The 12,293-nt window shown below is 39.2% G+C and overlaps 1 pseudogene; it reads right to left on the reverse strand.

Moving 5' to 3' along the window:
• Positions 1-520: 520 nt before the first annotated feature.
• On the reverse strand, positions 521-12,074 carry LOC116747215 (annotated as a pseudogene).
• Positions 12,075-12,293: the final 219 nt, after the last annotated feature.

Consider the following 12,293-nt stretch of genomic DNA (forward strand, 5'->3'; position numbering starts at 1 on the left):
AGTTTACAGTCACAATATTTGCTCATAAGTGGTCATTGTTATTAAAGTGGTAAGACTGTGATATGGTAATACGACCTCTTCCTTACTACCAAAGTTAACTGTTTAAATATTTTATAAGTGCTAATTCCCAAACTAGTCACCAGACACAAACTGCAGGTGTGAAAATATGTGATGAAGTTCATAACCCACAAGATGTAGAAGCGTTAATATTAAAATGTTGAATAAACTTACAAATATTGATCATTAAGTTTTGAATCTGTCCTTTTTCAAACATACACACTGATGCTGCAAACTAAGCATGAAATATTGAAACTGTATAAATGACTGTGGAGACCAGGAAAGTTTCTCCAAAGAATGACTGTTAGCCTACTTCCCTGATACTAACCCGAGGCTCTGGCTGAGCTGGAGAAGCCCCAGCGGCCAGATCCCACTGCGAGTGAAGCCCGCTTACACTCACACTCAGCTCTGGTTACATTTGAGGCAGTTTAACAGTTCCTGGCACTTTCCAGGAACCTTCCTTTTATCTTCTTGACTGAAATGGAGTCATATGCCCGCATATGCCACTGAAGGTGCAGAATTCTGCGTTGCTTCTGGCCGCTACCCGATCTTTATTGACTTCCCCTTCTACTCCATCATTTTCTGCTTCTTTTACAATCTGGTCAGTATCATCTTTACTGAAACAGCCTTCGTCATTAGTAATGTGCATTTTGTTCTTCCTGCCAGCATTTTTGTCTGCAGCAGGTACCCTGAGGATGGTATTGGTGACCCTGTCAAAGTCACCTGGATGTCAGGAACACCACAGTAAGCTAGAGGATCCCAGAAAGTACGAACTTGCCGAGCAGTTTCTTTTCGTTAAAGCCCTTTCTCCCTCATACACTTTTGCTAAGACAGTGGTCTTGTTGTCAAAGTAAGCTGGGAACATCTGGGTCTGCTTTGGAGGTATTGAGGTGTTTCTCTTGATAAGGGATGTCACATCCTCCCTGCTGTCTCAGTGCCTGTTGGGAAATGGGTAACATCAACGAGCTTCTCTGCACATACCCTGATTTGTTGCCTGTGAGAAGACCTGCCTGTGCAGCTGCGCCTCACACCGTGGCCTCATCATGGTGGGTGGTCTTGTTGAGCTCCTCTCCATTCAAGACATCTTTCAGCAATTTCTGGAACTTTGGGGTACAAGTGGAATCACCCACTAGCACAATTCCATTAACCTGGCTCTTGTCAAGTTGGACATCCTTCAGAGATTTCTGTACGTGCTTCAAGGTACCACGGAGGAGATAAGCACTGAGCTGCTCAAAGTGGGCTCAGGAAATGGAAGGGTAGAAATCCACACCCTTATAGAACCAGTCAATTTCAAACCCGGGGTGAGCAAAGAAGTTCAAAATACACGTTGCCTTCTTACACGCAGCCTCGGTGTGGCACGTTGCCTGCTTGTTGGAGGCTGTATGCTTCTTGTGCTTGCATTTGAAGTCATCAACCAGGTGATTCACCATACAGTTATCAAAAATTTCCCCAGCCAGATGTGTGTCACCAGCTGTGGATTTTCCTTCAAAGATGCCATCCTGGATGTTTAGGATAGATACATCAAAGGTGCCATTACCTAAGTCAAAGCTTAGTACGTTTCTCTTTTTTAAAGCTTCAGGTGTTTGGGGATTTTTTTTTTTTTTTAATCCAAGCCTTGGAGTATGGTGCTGCAATAAATAAGTTCATTAATGATTCCCAGGATATTAAGATCAGTGATGATCCCTGCATCCTTGGTGGCCTGACACTGTGAATCATTTAAGTAGGTCGAACAGTAATTACTGCATTTCTACTTTTTTTCCCCTAAATAGGCTTCAGCAAATTCTTTCATCTTGCTTAGAACCATGAAAGAGATCTCCTCTAGGGGAAAAAATATTATTTCCTTTATATCGTACGATTACTTTGGGCTTTCCCTTTCCACAAATCACTTGGAAAGGCCAGTGCTTCCTTCTGACTGAACTGCGGCATCATCAAACTTGCATCCAATCAGCTTCTTGGCATCAAAGATGGTACAGGTGAGGTTCATTGCCTCTTGATTCTTAGCAACCTCATCTATGAGGTGTTCACTTTGTGAGAGCGACTTGGACTGGTACATTTGCCATGGTGATTGGCAATGATCTCTACTTTTCCATGCTGGAAGACCCCTACTCGTGAATAAGCGGTACCCAGTTCAATACCAAAGGGAGACGTCTTGAGTAAAGAAAGAGAAGGGGGTAAGTGAGGCTGAAATAGTTTAAAAGAAATCAGTGTCAACTATAGCCTCTTGCAATGAACCTCTACATGAGACCTATATCCTCTATTTTCTCCAGCACCTCCTGTTTGCTGTATTGCGGTCCTTATGTGGGTCAAACTCAAATATAAATGCATTCAGTTTTATAATTCATTCAGATGGTAATGTGTTCCACTTGTCTTCTATTGTTTGCAGCCTTCCCCTGCATTTGTCAATAGATGCCTGATTACAAGATGACCACCAGAATTCTGAGGATGATATCAAGCCATCAATGGCAACCAACAAGGCTTCAAAAGCCCTTGGAGCCATTTTGGTGTCCTGTCCCACTGCCACCACTCTGGTTCACATTTTTATTACTTCATATCTAGATTATCACAGTAGCATTGCCACTAGTATTTCTCCTTTCTCTGATTTCATGACTTACGCATCACCATCATTCATCCATCCATCTCTCCATTCAATAAACATCAATTATGTAACTGCCATTTGCTAAACACTGTGTTAGATACTGAAAGTAAAGGGAGAAATTAAATACGGCTGCTATCCTCTAGGAACACCATCACGCTGACCTTTTAAAATTTTGCCTTTAATCACACTAACCCTTGCTTAAAAACTTGTTCCCTATCACCTACCAAATACAATAAATAAAATAAAACACATCCAACTAACCTTTCCAGCTAGTATGGCTTATGGAATCAGACAGACACAGATTCAAGTCCTGACTGTGCCATCTGCAGCTTTGTTAGTTTATTAATGATTAGGCATGCTTTTTAACCACTCCGCTCCTCACTTTTCTTACCTTTAAAGTATACCTCCCATCTCGGCATAGAGTAGGTGCTCATTAAAAGTTCTTCTGACGTTTCTTGTCTTTAAATAACTGGCAACCCTAAAACACAGATTCATAAAGAATCAGAATATAATGGATTCTAGGTATAATCAAATAAAGGTCTCTAATTAGACATCTGGGGAAACTGAGGTGCAAGCTGGGAAGCGACTGGCCCTTGGTGACACAGGGATTTGGTGGCAGATGGAGATCTGGTAGCTGGTCCTCATGACTCCCCATCAAAGCACTAAATGGAAGCAGCCAGGAAACTTGAGGGCAGGAAGGCAAGGGCCACTCCCAACCAGAAGAATATTTCACTTGATGATCCAGATCGCAAATATGTAGCAACATTCTCAGTTTACAGGGAAAAGCTATTTTTATTTTTCTCCAAATGGCAATGTAGAAGTTGGTGATAAATCTGAAAAATGGCAAGCACAGCAAATACTTAACTCTAGGACATTAAGGTAAGTCATAGAGCAGTGTCTTCAGTGGAGGGAAAGTTGGATCTGAGATTGTAGGCAGGATGAGAGCGGAGGGACATGGAACTAGAGAAGGTTAATCCTGGGCTGGTCTTCAGAAACCACCGGGTCTAAGCCATCGGGATGACGGGTAAGAAAACCGAGACCCAGAGAGGTCAAGGGATGGCCCTAGATTGCACAGATGCTTATAGACAGAACTGGGATACCTGACTTTTTAAAATCTTGCAATTGCTTCATTTGATTACACTGGCTACTCACACAGAACTATTTGCATCACTTAGCATTTGCTGACTACCTCCTATGTGCAGATCACTGATCAGTTGATGAGAAAAGTTGCTAAGTTATACCGGGGCTGAACACAGGTAGAGAGTAGAGGGAAGGAAAGCCGTTGAGTTGTCCATGTAGGCAGCCCCTCTAGCTGCACCGGCAGAATATGTGAATGTCTGCAGTCACAGCCAGCCTAGGCAGGATGACTCCCAAAGAGGTTATTACAGCGTCATTTAAAATTAAAATTTAATAAGTTATATTCAACACGAGTTGAAAACTTTCATAAATTTAATGAATCATCTAATTAAATATTGTATATGCAACAGTATGGAGCAGACTGAAAGAAAACCTTAAGAGTTGTTTTTATGCTTAAATGCAGTTAGTGAGTAATGTTTTAAAAACAAAACCTTTTTGAATTGCATAAAGCTTTTTTTCTAAAGCAGAAAATGTTTATTTCATAAACCATCCCTTGTTTTCAGGAATTACATGTTTAGTTTTTACTTTCAAGGCTAAGTAGTCAGCTAAACTACAGTTTATACCAGCCACCATGTTGTCAGTCCAGACTCAGCGGAGCCCGATTTCCTGCAGAATGATTACATGGCAGTGTTGTCAAGAACTGTGTTGGGTTATGACGCCAAAGTAATCCCATGTTACTGGGCCGGGGGTGGGTGGGGGGAGGGACTACATTTTCTTAATCAGGACGGGACAACTAGTTTCATTTATAATCTTTCCTTAATTTGCTTTCCTTATGCTATATTGTGTGGTAAATATATTAGTCTATATTTATTAGTTTATATTTATATTATAAAAATATAAGTGTGGTAAATATTTAGTCTCTTTGGGCAGCTGTTAGTGAAATATCTTCTAAGTTAATATGTCAGCTAGCTTTCAGCCCAATATTCAACCTAAAGTGGAAAAGCTCAATTTGAAATCTGACAATTAAGTTGCTACACAAGTTTGGAAGTCTCTAAGCCACAGCAGCCTGGGTTGGGAATACTGCTCTCCAGTCCTCTTTCTTGAGAGCCTTCTACTTCCTCTGGAACTTGGGAGATCCCTAGAGGATTAAACCCCACCTTCCCAAGCGGCATGCTAACTGTGGAACAAATCATCTCCTTCATAGCCCCCACTGCCTGAGAGCGTTTAGTTCAAATGAAAGATTTTCAGACTTCCGAAGGGCAGAAATGGTGAGTGAAAGCCATGAACTATAAGGAATGTTTTATTTCTTCAGCTGGCTGACATGCACACAGGTAGTCACTGTATTATTCCTTTCGCCAGTTGGGTATTTCTTAACTAACAGATCCATCTCTTTGAGGTTCATGGATATAGCCGGTTCTCTAAAAAATCATAATTACCGTAAGTATTGCATTGGGTAACGTAAGAAATCCATGCAACAAAAACAGATTATTTGTATGCCTTCATCCGGGACCTGGTCATTACTCCCTATACTGCCAAGAGTGAATTCTCTCGTGAGACCCACAGGAATTTGCTAAAATAAGGTTGGATCACCCCCCTCCCGGGGCTAGTCTGGGGCTACAACCCTATAGCATTCATTTCCTGACATTACTTAGTATATACCAGCTGGTCAAGGGTTAACTTTGCTTTTCTTCCAATTTCACTATTCCTCAGTCCTTTATGCAATCCCCCAGCAGCTGTGTTATCCCTAATAGAAAAATGATGATTTAGCCTTAGGGATAAAAATCAGGTTAAAGATAATAAATTGCTTCGGAAGATGAGAATAACGGCCTGAAATATATTACAGAAAATTACTGCACCCATTCTGAGTCTGAGGAAGAAAATCAGTTGACTCTTCTCTCCCCTTCTCAGAGCAAAATGTGGCTCTGGAAAAGCTAAGGAATGAGACAGAGGGAGATAATTCATCCAGCTTGATCTAACCAGAAACAGGAAAGGAACCATAGGAGAAAGTCTGATATTTGTGAGAACTGTCAGTAAAGAATGTCGAGAGGTTCCAAGAAACCTGCAGGTGTTACTCCTAAGTCAAATGTATGTCAGCTTTTTATGTCTATAATAATGTCATGAATTAAAATGTATTTATGCATATAGATGGTGCATTTGGTTACAACTCAAAAGTGGAATAATACCCCATTGCTTCACATTAATGACTACTCAGGACTGAGAATTCTGAAGCATTATTCTCTAGCATTTGCACAAGGGTTAGGATACGGGAATATCTAAAGCAGTTATGTTGCACTACCCAGCCTCACACATGTATATCTATCCGACTTGCAGAGAGACTTTGCAGGTTCCAAAGACTAAGGCACACATGTCAATTAATAAAAGTAAAATGCGATGAAATATTTCAAAGTACTTTGGAAATGTAAATTGCTATGGAAATGCAATATATTATCGTTGCTCTTAATTATAATTTCAGAAGCATCAAGCATACATTTATATACATCTATGCACTTATATACATCTATGCACATACATACATATATGTGAATATACATATACGTGTGATTAGTCTTAGACACAAACTAAACTGTTGATATATAAAAGAGTGGTCATTGAAAAACTATACTAAAAGTGCAGTATAGCCTGTAAGAGCAGAGAAGACAATGGCATCAGGCAGGGTACATCAAAGGCTTTAACTGTAGTGTTTTATTTCTTCAGCTGGGTGGTATGTACACAGGCCAGCACTGTATTATTCCTTTCCCTTAAGTTTGGTATATTCGTAAGTAATAGGTAATATTATTTCAAAGACAAAGAATGCTCTACTCTAAACCTGCATGGGTATTTGCAAGAGAGAAACAAATTAAAAGGAAAATATCTGTAACTGCTGTTCAGCTACAGAAGAGGATACAAACACACACTTTCACACAAGCACACCTACACGTGTGTGCGCGCACGCACACACACACACACACACACACACACACACACCCTGCCACGTGGTGTAATGGGATCAGAAAAATTGAAATTCTGGCTTTGGCTCCACCACATCTGAGAGGCCTGAGCTTATACGAGTCACTTAACTTTGCTGAGGTCCAGCTGACTCGCCCGAAGATGGGATTTTTAATCTGTAGACGGGGCCACTGTGAAAATTATTAATATCATAATGAATATAATCATTAACATACAGACAAGAGCACTCTGCCAAGTGAAACACCATTATATCAGAGCACGTGCTGAAGTGGGGATGCAGGCCCTTTGTGCCCATCCAGTCACTGCACCGAACACTCACCTGGAGCCCCAAATCAAAGGAGAAGCTGCCTATGTACACACAGAAGTGAAAGGAAAGTCATATTTGATGTGGTCTTGAGGCAGGAGATAGATGGGGCCCAGGCTGAGCAGCTGGAGTCTGTCCCCTGTGGACAGATATTCCAAGGCGAAGATATTAGTGGGGGCAGAGAGGGAAGCCTAACGTGGGGCTCAGAACCTTCACTCCAGTGGGTGGACTTCTGTGGTATAAGTGTTCTCCAGTCTGTGAGTCACCCACCCAGCGGTTATGGGATTTGATTTTACTGTGATTGCACCCCTCCTACCGTCTCATTGTGGCTTCTCCTTTGTCTTTGGATGTGCGGTGTCTTTTTTGGTGAGTTCCAGTGTCTTCCTGTAGGTGACTGTTCAGCAGTTAGTTGTGATTCTGGTGTTCTCGCAAGAGGGAGTGAGAGCACGTCCTTCTACTCCGCTATCTTGAACCAATTTCCTCTACTGGATTTAAATGAACACTGAAGAACACTCGTACTGGAAAGATTGGAAGGAAATATAACAAAATGTTAACCATGGTTAACTCTGAATTATAATATTATATATTATACGGAAGAAAAACTAATTTTCCTTCTACCATTCTAGGTTCTTGGCTGAGACAACCCCTGTAATAAAGACAGATTAACAAGAGAAAAAGAAACAGAAGTTTAATAACATGTATCTCTCCTTACACATGGGAGAAACCCAGGAAAAGTTCAAGCCTTCTCCATTGATAAGACTTTCTAGAATTTCAGAGTCACCCTCTTCTTCCTAGTAGAGAGGGACACACCCTTACAAATGGAGATTTCCCTTATAAATGGAAGATTCCCTTACCAAAGGGTAACCGCTACTACTGATTTTCAGACCTTTTCCTAAAGCTGCTGGTTCTTAAAAAATAATCTGCTCAAAATAATCCTTATGCCAAAGAGGCATATTTTGGATTGGGGGTGACATATTCTGCTCCCCTTCAAGGTAATTTTTTGATTTTGCTTCCTTCATATGTTTCTGTCTTCCAAATTTTCTACTGTGAAAATATATTACTATCAAAATCATAAAAATTAAGTATCATTTAAAATACCAATGAAAAATGCTACCAATTACAAAAGCCTTCAAAATTACAAATTACATATCATTAATATGAAAAAGACATCTCAAAATTTGTCACATAAAACTTACAAAATAAGAAAGAAACACTTTTGGTATGCCAACATTGGCTTTTATCCTGAACCAACCACTGTGTGTGTGTGTGTGTGTGTGTGTGTGTGTGTGTGTGTATGTGTGTGTGTGTTTAACTAAAAGAAGAGCCTAAAAAATATTAACTAAAAAGTTAATTTTAGAAACTTTGAAAACTGAGAAAATTGAGGATGTTAACATCATAGATTTCCAAGGTAAGTCCAACAAGCAGTATCAGAAAGGGCATCTTAAAATCTGTCTTCTTAAAACTTAAAAAAATAAAGAAACACTGACTTTTGATATATCAACTTTAGCTTTTACCCTGAACTAATCAGTTCCTGAACCAATCAGTATTGTCAAAATCCTAAAGTTAGATGAAGAATTGCTGAAATAGACCAGTATGGATTTTGTAGGTTGTGATACACTTAAAAATTGTTAAAACTCTGGAAGCTGGGAGAAATGTGGGCACATTAATAACTTCATAGTTTGCAAGGTTAGCCCAATTTGCAATTTCATGACCAAGTTTTCTCACAACTAGACATGAACTCACTAAAGGAACACATTAGAGAACTCTCTAATTACTTACTGATCACTAATAAACAAACTTTCAGGTCAACAAGCAAATGTCTTCTTCTAAAGGCATTACAAAGTACTCTTCTCTATTACCTATATTCTCTCTCATGCTCTTAATGTTCATATCTTTAAGAATCTCCAAAAGATCTTAACATTTATGAGGAAGCTAAGGTTTTCAGGATAATAAGAAATTCTTATCATTTCACATAAATGTCAAGTTGGATAAGGACCCAACTTGTTGGTTTACTCCGTTTATCATAATAAATTTAATATCACTTCCAGCAGTGAGGCACAGTACTGCATCCACAATACGATAGGTAACTGGAATTCCTCTGCTCCTTAAATTAGTAAGCAAGTTACAGTGCATATCAATCACGCATGATGAGTCTGAAGCATGGCTTGATTATATTTCATTTGCATAAGAATTTTCTGTAATTTTTAAAAACTGATCATTTTTAATTCAGAATAGATTTAAATGCCACACAACTGCTGCTCTCCTCCTGAAATGTTAAGCCATCTTCTTACATAATACAAAAATGCTAATCAATTTTTTTAATGCAGATCCTAGCTTGTTAATGAGCTTTCACCTTTCTACATGCTGTCAAATCTCATTACACTGTCACCTTTCTAGGGTTCACAATTGGAGTACACATTTATATGGTTCATTTCTAATTGCTACATTATTTCATTGCATTTACAAGGGAAACATCTTTTAAATAATCCTTGGATTGTCCAATTTTAAGGATAATTTGCTCTCTTTGCATTCTGTAGTTTGTAAAACTCCTACCATTAATTTATGGAAATACTGATTCAAACATTCTCTGATAAGCCAAAAAAGTCTGAAGACTAAAAATGAAACAAACAGGAACCAACAGATAAATGTAGATCCAGAAGTTAATTACAATGAGATAAAATGTACAAATAAAAATAGCTTATTAAATATAATAATTTAGAAACATGGAATTCATTTGGGAATTATTATTTTAAAATAACTATTCATAAGATATTCAGAGGCTAAGCATTTTCTTGAATTTCATATATATTTCTTACAGTAGTCAAAGATCTTGAAAGATTTTGCTGGGGAGGAGGAAGAAATTTCCCTCTACTCTTCTAGGTTCTTCTGGCTGGTCTAAGAATTAAATTGACATGAGACAGATTAATAAGAAAATCAAAGTTTAACAACATGTATACTTGGGAGAGACCCAGGAGAACTGAGTAACTCGCCAAAATGGCCCAAGCCACCACCTTAAATACCATCTCCAGCTAAAGACAAAAGAAGTTGGGGGTGAGGGAGCCAGTTATGAGAGGTGACCAGGAAAAGCACAGTAAACAAGGGTAAGGTTGTTGTGCAGATTTAAGTCCATGCCTTCTCCACTGATAAATTTCCAGAGATTTAGTCATTTTCTTCTTGGTATAGAGAGGAAAACACCCTTACGAACAGAGATTTCCCTTGTAAATGTAAATGTTTCTTTCCAAAGGGTGACTCCTACTTGGTTTTCAAAGTTTTTCCCTTGTCTGCTGTTTCTTAGAACTTAACCAGGTTAAAATAATTAATATCCCAAAGAGACATATTTTGGGGTGCCAAATTCTGCTCCCCTACAATCTCCATGTGAATTGCATTGAAATCTTTTAATAGAACACTTTCAAGAGTGCATCTTAGAAACCAAGACAAGGGGTGAGACAAGTGACTCGTTTTTAAAACACACTATATACTGGCAATAACTTTTTAAAAATGTTTAATAGGAAAGGAGAAAAGAATAGGGTATATGGGAGAAGCAAGTACTTGGTAGGAAAAAAATGAATTTAACTTGCTAAGTCAACTCTTAGATGCAAGTCCCTAAGCAATGCCAAGCATCAACCCACTGGCTAGAGGTAACGGTTCCTGATAGATTTCATTACTACACATTGAATGTTCTATTCTTTGCAAGGAATATATATATATATATATATATATATATATATATATATATATATATATATATATTCTCCACCAAGGTAAATTTCTTTCTCTCTAAAGAAACTGTGAAATTTCCATGGAGAAAAATCTGCATGGTAAAAGGATTTACAGAATCATCCTGAGGCATTTTCCCATCCGTAAATTCCAAGTTTAGTTGGCACCAAGAATCCACATTTGTTTAGGGAAAAAAAAAATTCTCTTGTTCACTTCAAGTGCACAACTAATTCCTAAAACCTATTGATTCACTTTTATTCATTCATCATATACAGCTTCTAAAAACAGAATATGTAATATTCTTTGAAAAGGAGCTTATATAAAATTTTAATAAGCTGTTCCACATTTCAAAAATCACAAGATTACTGTCATTTCCTAGACATTTATCCTTAGTTCAAGATCCAAAATCACTTGTTTAATTTAGCACATGCAGCAAAGACAAACCAGCTCTGTTGCCTTCCCTAAAGAGCAATGTTGCTTGCCATTAAAATAGAATTTAAATAAATGACCATTGAGGCATTCGTTTGATAGTGGGGTTATAGGTGATTTTCAACAATAAGCCTGCTGAAAATCTGGAAAACAAACTAAACAGGAAATTTTTAAAAGGAATGACAAATAAAGACTTCACCCAACAGTAAACTAGCGCAAAGCATGGGGAAGGCAACAGACCAGACAACGAAAATGGAGTTTCTGGAGCCCTTAGGCGCTCAAGGGAAGGGCCCTCCCCTAGTGACAGTAGACCTGTGGCATCCAAAGTAACTCTATGTCGGAAGAGTGCTTCCCATTTCAGGACAGCAAGCGATGAGGCCATACGGACCATTACAAAGTAAAAGCCTCTTCTCCTCCAGATTAGCCAAAATAGCACAAACAAAATCCAACCTCGAGGTAAAGGTAAAGAAAAGACAAGGGACTCTGAAAGCCCAAATCGCGAGATCTAGAGGTTAGCCGAATAAATTATAAATTCAATTTCAGAGTAGAGGAAACAAATGGTTAAACACTCCCCTGTATCGCAAAGGTAAAATCACTAAACTCCAGGTCAGTGGTCAATTTCACCCCCTCTGCCTTGCCTCTCCCATTCCATTCTGAATGTTCTAGAGCCTCTGCAGCGTCCTGCCCCACTGCCTCTCTGACCTGACTCCGGGAAGTTTGACATCTGGCCCCGCTCTCGGCTCCAGGCTCTGGGGGTCCTGGCTCCGGGGTCCCAGCTCTCGGCCTTGGACCCCTACTCATGTCACCACGTGGCAGGTGCACACCAGCCGCTTGTAGATTCCTGTGTTCTGCCAGTGTCAGTGTCCGCGCCTGCGCTGTTTCCCAAATCTGCCTCGGTCCCGCCTTCCATTCTCCCACGTGGCTCATATGCTCACAATTCAGCCAACTCTAAAAAATGTTATGATTTGTGTATTTTCTCATTCTCGTTTTTCATGTTTCATTTCGTCGAACTTCTCATTCTTTTATGTTTGTCCCATTTTTCTTCCATTGTAGTTTCTCATTCTTGCACCTATTCTTTTATTATCTGGCACTATTTTCTCATTGCCAGGCTTCTTACTTTACTTCATCTTCTACTCATTTCCTCAT

The sequence above is a fragment of the Phocoena sinus genome, chromosome X (genome assembly GCF_008692025.1).
Source record: "Phocoena sinus isolate mPhoSin1 chromosome X, mPhoSin1.pri, whole genome shotgun sequence".
Taxonomy (NCBI): domain Eukaryota; kingdom Metazoa; phylum Chordata; class Mammalia; order Artiodactyla; family Phocoenidae; genus Phocoena; species Phocoena sinus.